Consider the following 10,602-nt stretch of genomic DNA (forward strand, 5'->3'; position numbering starts at 1 on the left):
TAAATTGACACGGTATTGAACGAACTACACACATTTAAAGTTGAAACTAATGTCATTGAGTTAAAAAACATTGACATATAATTCTTACATGTGTTTAATGTGTTCTATATATTCATTGCAAACCTGTATTTGCTGTTGCTTGTGTTTGATATCAAGACTGTTTCTGAGTTAAAGTGGCCTAATCAGGATATGGTTTAAAAACAGGTTGTGTTTTCCAATATGTTTGGAAAAAATACAACAAAATATAATGTGTCGCGTTATGAGAGAGAATAACTGTTCCATTTTGCCTGAACATGACCACGAAATGCTAACAATCGATGTGACAAACTACTGGGTTCCATCGGTTATTTTGACGTGTTGCGGGATAAACTTTATGTAGTAAAATTTACTCGCCACTTATGACCACAATAAGGAGACGGCGTGTCTTGGGTAATGCGGATGTCAGTAGCTCAAATATCAGCGTCATATTTTCCTCATATGATGATGATGTTTTCTTGGAAAGGTATGGGCGAATCGAATTTAGTGTTAAGTTTCATGAACTAAACATGCCCATTACCATATAACAAATTAATAAAGCTATGAAAGGAACTGCATCCGTATGAAAGTGGAGCCCTGCATATTACCGGTAATGATGTTTTTCATCCAAGACATTTTTTTCACACAAAATATTTCATAGTGGTTATTTTCAAACTTCTTGATGTGATGGCTCCGTTGACGTTGTACCTTTGCACACAAATAGAGCAGTGTAAATGACGAAAATAACCATAGAGGCATACCATTATTGACATCACGTGACTTTGTTGGGTTCCCCCATTTAACTTTAATGGATGTTAATACAACGGTCACAGGTGGTTAGCGTGTGGCTATGATATTAATTAGTGAAAACATCATTTTGAATGATAAATAATCATATTATAACGAAAAATTAAATTTTATGAAAAAAAAATTCACTATCAAATATATTGATAGTGAATTTTTTTCCATAAAATTTAATTTTTCGTTATAATATGATTATTTATCATTCAAAATGATGTTTTCACTAATTAACATCATAGCAACACGCTATCCACCTGTGACAACGGTTACGATACTGGTGCTTTATTTCAAATAAAATTGTATAACAAATTTTCTTACGAATTTCAACTAGTGCATACAAACAGTGTTTATGCTGCTTATGTCAGCGTGAAGTACATCAGAATTACTTTATTTAATAAGCCTATGTTGTTGGACCATCTTACACATACCAATTCATATTGCGCTGCAATGCTTACTCCAGCAGCTGGAGTTTCACTTCTTTGCATTATATTATATTTATTGTGTACATTGCATTTATTTTCGTAAAAGTTCTTTCAAAGCGAGATTATACGATTTTTTATATGCATTAAATTGTTATATATTGATAAAATATGTTACAATAACACATAATAAGCAAGAAAAATTATACATTGAAGACGAATTTCATAAAATGCAGCAAAGAAAAAATAGCGCCCCGAGCCCATTGTGACAATAATATTTCGTACATATTTTCCTACAATAACTGAAGCATTCCTCTTTTTAGTTAGTGTTCGTGTGTCGTATGAATATATATCGTTGCAGGAATTTAAAGTGAACCGTTAACTAAATTTAGATTCACATCGTACATGCATGATTTACATGCTGGCGAATTCGACTGTACAGCCTATTTCGATTTCAGAATTAAATATCTGGCTTATTACGCATTTTTGGACACATGTTATTCTTAAATTTTATTTTAATTTATATTAAAATATATGTTTACTAAGTTTTTTTTACACATTTTGTATAAATTAATAAATATTTGACAAAATCGTATAATCTCGCTTTAATACGGCACTGTGTTGGTGTGACTATTAATCGAATATGACAGTATGGTGTAAGTGTCTAAAGCCAAAGTCTCACTATTGCCGGTAAAGCCCCGGTTCATCCCGGTTTGATAACACCGGTCGACCGGCACGTACCGGTATGATTCGTTGAGAATTTTAACGCGGTCACACTATTTCCCAGCAGAGTCCCAGTCAACCCCGGACTGGCTACGGTTTATCCCGGTTGTCGCCGGTAATGCCCCGGTTGAGCCCCGGTGAAAGCCGGCAGCGTCCCGGTAGAGCCCCGACAGAGCCCCGGTATACCGTAACTCCGCCGGCACTCACCGTGGCTATACCGGCATCAGACCCCGGCAGAGCTACGGAAAGGCCCCGGTTTAACCCCGGTCATCGCCGGTAATGCCCCGGCGGAGCCCCGCGAATGCCGGTGGCGTCCCGGCAGAGCGCCGGTTTACTTATGTGCCGTAGCTAAATCGAGACTCTGCCGGCATTCAACGGGTCTCCGCAAGAGGGTTGCCGTAGCTCTGCCGGGGTCTGTATGTGCCCCGGTGGAGCTACGGTGCCGTCCCGGTTGTTCCCTGTGCCGTCTCGGTTGTTCCCGGTGCCACGCCAGTCGTTGCCGGTCCTTCCCGGTGACTTCCGGAGGTATTAAACATTGTTATACTTTCCCGGTGGAGCCCCGTTTGTTCCCGGTCGTCCCTGGTTCATCCCGGTGGAGCCTCGGTTCATCCCGGTAAAGCCCCGGTTCATCCCGGTAGATGCCGGATCACGCACCGGGGCTCCGCCGGCATCATAGTGAGACTGGGCCTTTAAGTCCATAGCGTGCAGTATGTAACTAGAGCATCCGCTACATGAATTGTCAATCATAAAATCGTGTCAATATAGCGTGTCCCGTCATATTATCCGCACACATTGATGTAGAATACAGGATATGAATTAGCCATACACTTGTTACTTTTCTTCGCTATATGCGCGAAAACTACGGTTGCTCTACCGAAGATCCGTTGATAATGGAAGCACGGGATATAGAAAATTCCCAGCGTTGTAACGGACTAATTCACTTAAGTGCTGAATTACTTCTAAGTATTCGCTGTTAAGAAGTCGGTTGATAGCTTATTGATTGAATTTACATTCTATAACTAGAGAGAAACGTATCGTAAATTGATTGTTAATTGGAGCTATATGAAGCAAATATAAAGTGACCATAGCTGCACAGTAGAACTTGTAGGTTTATTTTAGTCTCACCCCTCGCGATTACAAGCCAACCACATTTGACTTATGGGGCACCAACCTCCAGGCAGAGCATTGACTGGAACCAGCATAGCTGGAATTAATCCCGGCCCTCGTAACCAACCACGCGATAATAGCTTAGCCACGTGGTGCTACAATTTTACCGCTGTTTTTTTTATTTAGCTAATTGATTTTGTATAATAAACCTAAACTTATACACGATTTTCAAAATATAAAGAAAATGATACTACTTTTCTTCATATAATACTTCAACAACAAAAAATAAAATCCTACCAAATCTGGTAGGATTTTCTTGTGATGACAGAGATTGTATGTGAGAGCAAGGAGAGACAACTCTGCGTGGAGATAGATGGGGCACCTTTACCGACGGAAATGTATCCTGCCGTTGCATGTCTTCTTCACCAACGCCTGGCAGGAAAGAAATCGATGCCCCTTGATTTAACTACCTGCTTAGTAACGAAACCGGCCACGTCAAATCGTGCCCCGTGCGAGCCTCGAACCTAATGCTACGTTGGCGAGTGCCGTAACTACTGGGAAACGGAAACGGTGCAAGATCCTTCATTTACGACACGCGACCAATTGCTATTAATTTAAGAAGGGATACAAACACATGGCAACAACAGCGCAAATAACTAAAACAGGGTCATAATCTGCTTGGAAAGGTTAATTCTAATCATATACTTGGCGGGGGGGGGGGGGTCGAAATCGGTTTTAGGGCACCCTTACCTCACATTTAAGTAAAAATACACATAAACAAATCTTTTGGGTTAAAAATACGATATGGGCCATGCTCTGTGAAATAGGCGTTTACTGCATGTGTGTTAAGTGTCGTCCCAGATTAGCCTGTGCAGTCCGCACAGGCTCATAAGGGACGACACTTCCCGCTTTTATGATATTATTCGTTTCAAGAAAGTCTATTATTAGCAAAAATCAAGTTTAGGCGTCGTGCGTCCCTGATAAGGCTGGACGGACTGCACAGGCTAATATGTGATGACATTTTACGCACATGCATTAAAACCCATTTTCACAACGCAGTTTTTTAAGTATATTTTAATACTGTAAAAACTGGGAAAGAATTTCTCACATTTTCTTCATTGATATGCTTGATTGGCATTTGAACAGGAGAGACGAAATAATGTTGAACAATTCAAGGTTAGTAAATACTACTTAATAAATTCGATGTGTGCATTTTAAAGAGTAAAACCAATTTTTACTTCAAAGACTTAATAAGCTTTACCGAAATAAGTTTCCAATCTTTGACCGTGCCAAGCAATGTCGATTTCTTTGGAAATGTGAAGATCTCAGATATTGCCTGATTTGGTTCAGCGTAAAGAAAAATATTTCCTACGCATTTTTTTTTTCGATTTAATCTCTTCACGCCATTGAACTTCTCTGGGAACCGTCTGTGATTTCACCTTTGACAGGAGTTGATTTACAAGTCTTGTTATTAAACGCTTGTTTGTCTGGAAACGGCGTCCATGGAAAATATGTATTCACGACGGCCTCGTTGTGAAGGCTCACTCTGTCGCTAAAGAGTTTTGTGTGTACTTTTGACCAATTTTGACGACCGTGATACATCGGCTATCGCCGGACTCGTCTGTAATAATAAGCAATAAATCGTCTGCAGATCCAGAGAGCGATGTTGACTGCAATAGTGTCCCTCATCTGATTTTTTTAGAGGAGAATCCACAACTGCACGCGACTCAATCATACACATTGTTGTTAGTTGTTACCGAGTGATAGACTTATGTTATATTAACTATCAACAGGCGGAATATAATTACGTACGATGAGATTAATTATCTTGAAAACTTCGCTTTTTTGGTCTATTTTAGCTTCCCAATGGTTTTACAAAGATTTTACAAAAACTTCTCACTAATCGCTTCCACAATCCTTCTGTGTTTAAATTGAATACCGGTAATATTCTCTTTATAATCACACTTGTTTATGATCTTATTTTAAGTCACATAACGTAATCAGTATACATTTATTATTGACATAATGAAGTGAAACATAAGTCTCAAACACATATGGATAATACTTAATTTATAAAAACGTTGTCATAACTGATTATATTTAAATAACAAATTCTGACATATTACTATGGTACATTTATAATCATACTGATGCATGATAAAAACATGCGATCATTGCAAAGGAATGCAACATGCAGTGGTGTAATTTATAACACGTGCAAATTTTTTGAAAGAGTTTATAAAAACACTTATGCGATGATGGAATCGAAATCGGAAAATTATATGAATGAAAGAAAACTTTAATTATGCACATCTCGTAATGTCTCATATTGAAAGGTAGTTATAATACAGGCAGGGTAATGTATGTATTCAGGGTGCAGAATCATCGGGGTTTTCATGGGTTAACACAAGGGCTGGACCGAATGTGACCACACCGTTATGAATTGTTTTTGCAAATATCTCAAGGTATTGAAATACACTTGCAAAAATATTAAGTGCATAAAAGACAGTTGTTCTTGCAGTTTGTGTCGATATCTTAAGATATAAGAATAAATCCTTGAATGCGTTTGAAATCGGTGACAAAATTTCAAGTTGCGTGAAGCATAACCGTGTAGTACAAATAGAAATTTGAACAAGAACACAGGCTTGTTAAATAAAGTAATTATGATGTATTTCACATTGCCATAAGCAGCATTAAAGTCTATATTTTATGCACTAGTTGAAATTCTAAAGAAAAAAAGTTAAAAGGGGGACCCAACGAAGTCACGTGATCTTTCACCCTGATTATTGTTACATGCTTATATCCCCAGTTTCTTATTACTATGTCTACATTTTAACTAGGAACATAAAAAACATTTTCTTCCACATTATGTCAAAGGTTATCTTAACATAACAGTTTTTAAGTCTTTGCATTGGTGAAAATGAATTGCATTATATGCGTATTTAGCTATTTTATATGGGCCGTGCTCTTTGAAAACGGGTTAAATGCATGTACATTAACTGTCGTCCCAGATAAGACTGTGCAGTTCGCACAAACTAATCAGGGTCGACACTTTCCGCTTTTATGATATTTTATGTATAAAGAAAGTCTCTTCTTAGCAAAGTTGATATTTGTGCGCACATTTATATTCCCAAGGTCGAGGATGTGATAGCTGTACCCGTGTATCGTATCAATGAAGCCGTGTCCTTGTACATATGTACCTATATGCATAATGTTGTTGATTCCAGCTTTGAAGGATGTCGTTAAATCGCATTCTGGATCAGCAGACGGTTTATAGTATATCAATCTTACGGAGGATTCCGGAGATTGTCGATATATCACGATTGGTAAACTCGTTGAAATAATTAAATTAAATTCAAGAGCTGCACCAGCTGGGTCATATGTTGAGCGTTATAGAACATGATATTATATATTGTGTTAGGAAACTATAAAATGTGGCTAGAGTTGTGTGTTCATGGCCGTTGATGAAAATTGTAAAAAAAATAATTATTATTTCGTGTAGCATTTAAATTGACTCGATTGTGATGTAAAGCTAAGACGTTTATAATTAATTTATTTAACATAATGTATTAAACTGTCACATGTCAACTACTTCTCAACTAACTACGTGTATTGTTATTCGCTTGGCATTTGCCACTTATAAAACGATATGCAATATTTGAATGATCATGGTACATAACTACATTTTTCATTCACTACTTTTCACTAATTATCCTTCTAATACCACCTACATCATCTAGTTTCTTAATCCAGTCTATAGCTAGTTCAACATTGACTGCCAAGGCCAATGCTTGCCTAGCAACAAGTCTAGCTTTTCGTCGATTCTTTTCATTTTGTCCTCCATGCTTATGACTTTATTCTGTAAACTAGTTTGTTTTCCCTGTATTTGCTAATCGATCTCAAAAACGTCATTTACCGATTTAGCCACTTCATTTACACCGACGGAGTTTTCACCGATTGTCATTTTCTCGTTCTTTGCCTCTCGCATCGTGTTAATAGACTGCAAGAGCTTCCCGTAGAATTCTCTCGTTGACAACCAGCTGAAACGCCTCGACGTTTCATCCGCCATAGCGTTAACGCGTATTTAATAACGTCCGAAGCGGCGTTTTTTCGTATTTTGTCGAGCTTGACGCGGGAAACAAAATTGTGAACGTACTTCTTCGAGCGGGATAGTCTAAGTTTCTGTGCAATGACTGCACCAATCAAAGCGGTGGTTCCAACCCCCAGGATACCCATTTACTCGGAAACAAATCGCCCACAGTACGTGCTGTGATAGATATCACCATAACCGATGGTCAAGAATGTTATTGCCGTCAGCTACATCGAGTTAAGGTAGCTGCTTCCCGGCGAGTCGGGGGGGGGGGGGGGGGGTAAAATATTTCACAAGTTCTCAACGCCCAAACTGTCGATTATTGAAATCGCGAACATAATAGATATCAGCATCGTTCCGGGTATTGTCGACATTAGGGCTCTGAAGACGAACGCAGTGTCTATTTTCGCCTTGTTTAGAGCACCGAGGCTTTGCGTGGACGTGTCGGTGAGAAGTCGGTGGTGAACAACAATGAATTTGCATTCTGTATTCGCCATCAACGCCGTACGAGGGTATTTCGATGTCGACAGGGAGTGGGTGAATGGAGAAAATAAGGAGCTCGAATAAAATTCTCAAGTAGCTGACCGGAAAGTTCATCGCCAGTCGCCAGTTCTCTCAGCTGTTGTCAGTCATCTGAATCTGGACACATATCACGTGGTATATCACTATAGCAACGAGTAACGCCATCGTACTTACGGTGATCATTGATTTGATAATTATTGAGCCGTTGTCGGTTTTTGTGAACACGCCGTGAATGATTAACTCCGTCTAGACAAGCATTAACGCTATCCCGAGGAGGGCCATCGCATTTTCCACGTTGACAATCATCCGACGTCGGTTGATGAGCACGTTTCGGATATGAAGCTTGTACCCGATGTTGTCGTAGCGACTCGTGATGTCAAAGGTGCCTCCATCGCCGGGAGCCTGTGAACGCTATCCCGTTTGTCAACATAGCGGTTGCCTTTGCTCTCCTTAAACAGAGGACTCAACGCATCTTCTACGACGTTGCTAACACCCATCGTGTTCTGTAATTTTTAAACGATTTATTAAATGAAAAGTATAATACTAGTATTGTAAAATAATTCATTTTCGACTGGCTTCTTTTATTTTTCAGATGATAACGTGAATTGTTTAAAGGAGATTTTCTATTGTTGTGCAGAATAGATTGTTTTCAGCTCTCTGCAACTGATATTCCAGCTTTCATGGATGTTTTCAACACTTGTATTATCGTCATATAAGTGTAGATTTCATTAACTGTATGTGTTTTGCTTATCAATTATTAATTGTGTTACAAATATTTACTTGTTCGAAAAGTATTTACGTTAAAATTCTAAACAATATATTGTCACAGACCTAAGCAATTGTATGAATGTCAGTTAATGTCATAGGTCTCCCTTAATAAGCTTTCCGAATACGTGCCTGAAGCCTATACTATTTGACCCCAGAGTGGTGTCAAATCTTTCACGGAGTGTCTCATTTCTACCTCATTTTCCAAGACGTTTTAGAGTCTTGTGGATTAAGAACAGTTTACTTGATATTGAATATACCGTGACCAACACTATATACATCAGTAAGTCGCTAGGATCTATTAGCCAGTATTTATCTCGCCATTAAATCAATCTCTCTAGCATTTTTTATTATATGCATGTTGCTCCATTATGACTAATAGGAAACGAGGTGTCATACATCACTTGTAAAGCTTTGAGAAAAGGGTTATCTATGAGGGACCCGGTATCATAATTGGTATACATTATGCATCGAAGCATATGTGTCTGTCAGAAATCGAATGTCGATCAATCATACATGGTGTTAATTAGCAGTGCTTTCCTTTGACTCACAGCTGAACAGTGTCGGCTCTCTGATATGAAGTAAAATAATGTTTATAATTGTCATTTTTACAATTTAAAATAGTGAAAATAATAGTAAACTAAGAAGATAACGATCACTCAATCGGACTGACGGTCGGAGATGTGAGTCTACCCTTCAGTTTTTACAATTGACAACAACTGACTTTTCAAGTCAAAGGATAGTTCCGTTGGCTCATGCCTCATGAAAACTTAAATAAAGTCTTACCACTTCTGCATAGTTCTGATCTACTTGCTATTTGCAAATATGTCAAAAATCGAAAATCGATCCAGATAGGCTACTCAGCCTGAAAGAAACAACAACAGAAAACATGTGCGCATTTTTACTGGGAAAATCAATGAATCAATGAAATTCGTAAGGAGGTAAACATTCAGTGTATTTCGTTCGAAGGTCACATATAAAACGCCAGAAATTAGGTTTTGTTATCAATAATGTCCTAAATAACTTTAATTTAGTTTTATATAATTAATACTTGTATTCACAATATCCTTTTCAGTTATTGTCTCTGCACGTAAAAGTATACAGGGTGCACGATCGCGTGACTTTCTGAGTTCTCAATTGAACTTTAATGGATGTAAACACACCGGTAAATGGTGCTTTTTTTCAAATAACTTTTTAAAACATATTTTCTTAAGAATTTCAACTAGTGAGACAGATTTTATTCTGCTTATGGCGATGCGAAATACATAAGAATTAGTTAATTAAATAAGCCTGTGTTCTTGTTTAAAAATGCCTTGTTTACTTCAGGCACCGTGACATATTGTCATCTATTTCAGACGTATTTAAGGATTTATTCTTATACTTAAATATATCGGCACAAACTGCAAGAAAAACTGGCTTTCATGCACTTGAGATTTTTCTCAAATGTATTTCATTAACTTGAGATATTCGAAACAAAATAAAGTTCTTAACGGTGTGGTCACATTCTGTCCAGCCCGTGTGTAAAAGCCTGAAGCCCTGATGGATTTAGCACCCTGGTAAATATAATTTAATAAGTCGATTTTTCAATATTTATAATAAATACCGTTAATAAGTTTATTTAGATGTATCTTTCATCCTTCCCGTCTTCTTGAGCGGGAGCATGTATTTCGTGATATACAATACAACGAAAGGGACGTCGTGACGTTGGACGTCGATGGTCGAATTCGCGCAATTTTATATAGCTAGGTTTAGCCTTTGGTGCCAATCCCGTGTGGTTTTAACGTTCCAGGCTTCCGTTACTCATCGGACCTTTTCAGCTATTCTAGCCCCATTAAACGGAACAGAGTGGCCCTTTGTGTTAAAATGTTTGGTAAACGGGTCTCTGTGCCATGGTGAATACGGTAAAGATTAAGAAGGTGTCGCTTGTATAAGAAACTGAATTTGTTCTGTAAAGAAACATAACTGGTGGGTTATTCGTGCGTGGATATCATTTCCTCTTTCATAACACTTATTCGATGCCTCCAAACCGTGTGGCAGAAACCCCAAGCATCAAAACAAACCGGAAGTAAGCAAGAGGTTGTTTTTTTACCGCCTAGAAAACGCTTTCTCCTACACTTACATATATGCATTGTAAAAGTTGCATATATGTCAAATACGGTA

At 38.1% G+C, this 10,602-nt stretch overlaps 1 pseudogene; it reads right to left on the bottom strand.

Annotated features, from left to right (window-relative positions):
• Nucleotides 1-6,602: 6,602 nt before the first annotated feature.
• Nucleotides 6,603-8,632, bottom strand: LOC127872479 (small conductance calcium-activated potassium channel protein-like; annotated as a pseudogene).
• Between the last annotated feature and the right edge of the window lie 1,970 nt (nucleotides 8,633-10,602).

The sequence above is a fragment of the Dreissena polymorpha genome, chromosome 3 (assembly GCF_020536995.1).
Source record: "Dreissena polymorpha isolate Duluth1 chromosome 3, UMN_Dpol_1.0, whole genome shotgun sequence".
NCBI lineage: Eukaryota > Metazoa > Mollusca > Bivalvia > Myida > Dreissenidae > Dreissena > Dreissena polymorpha.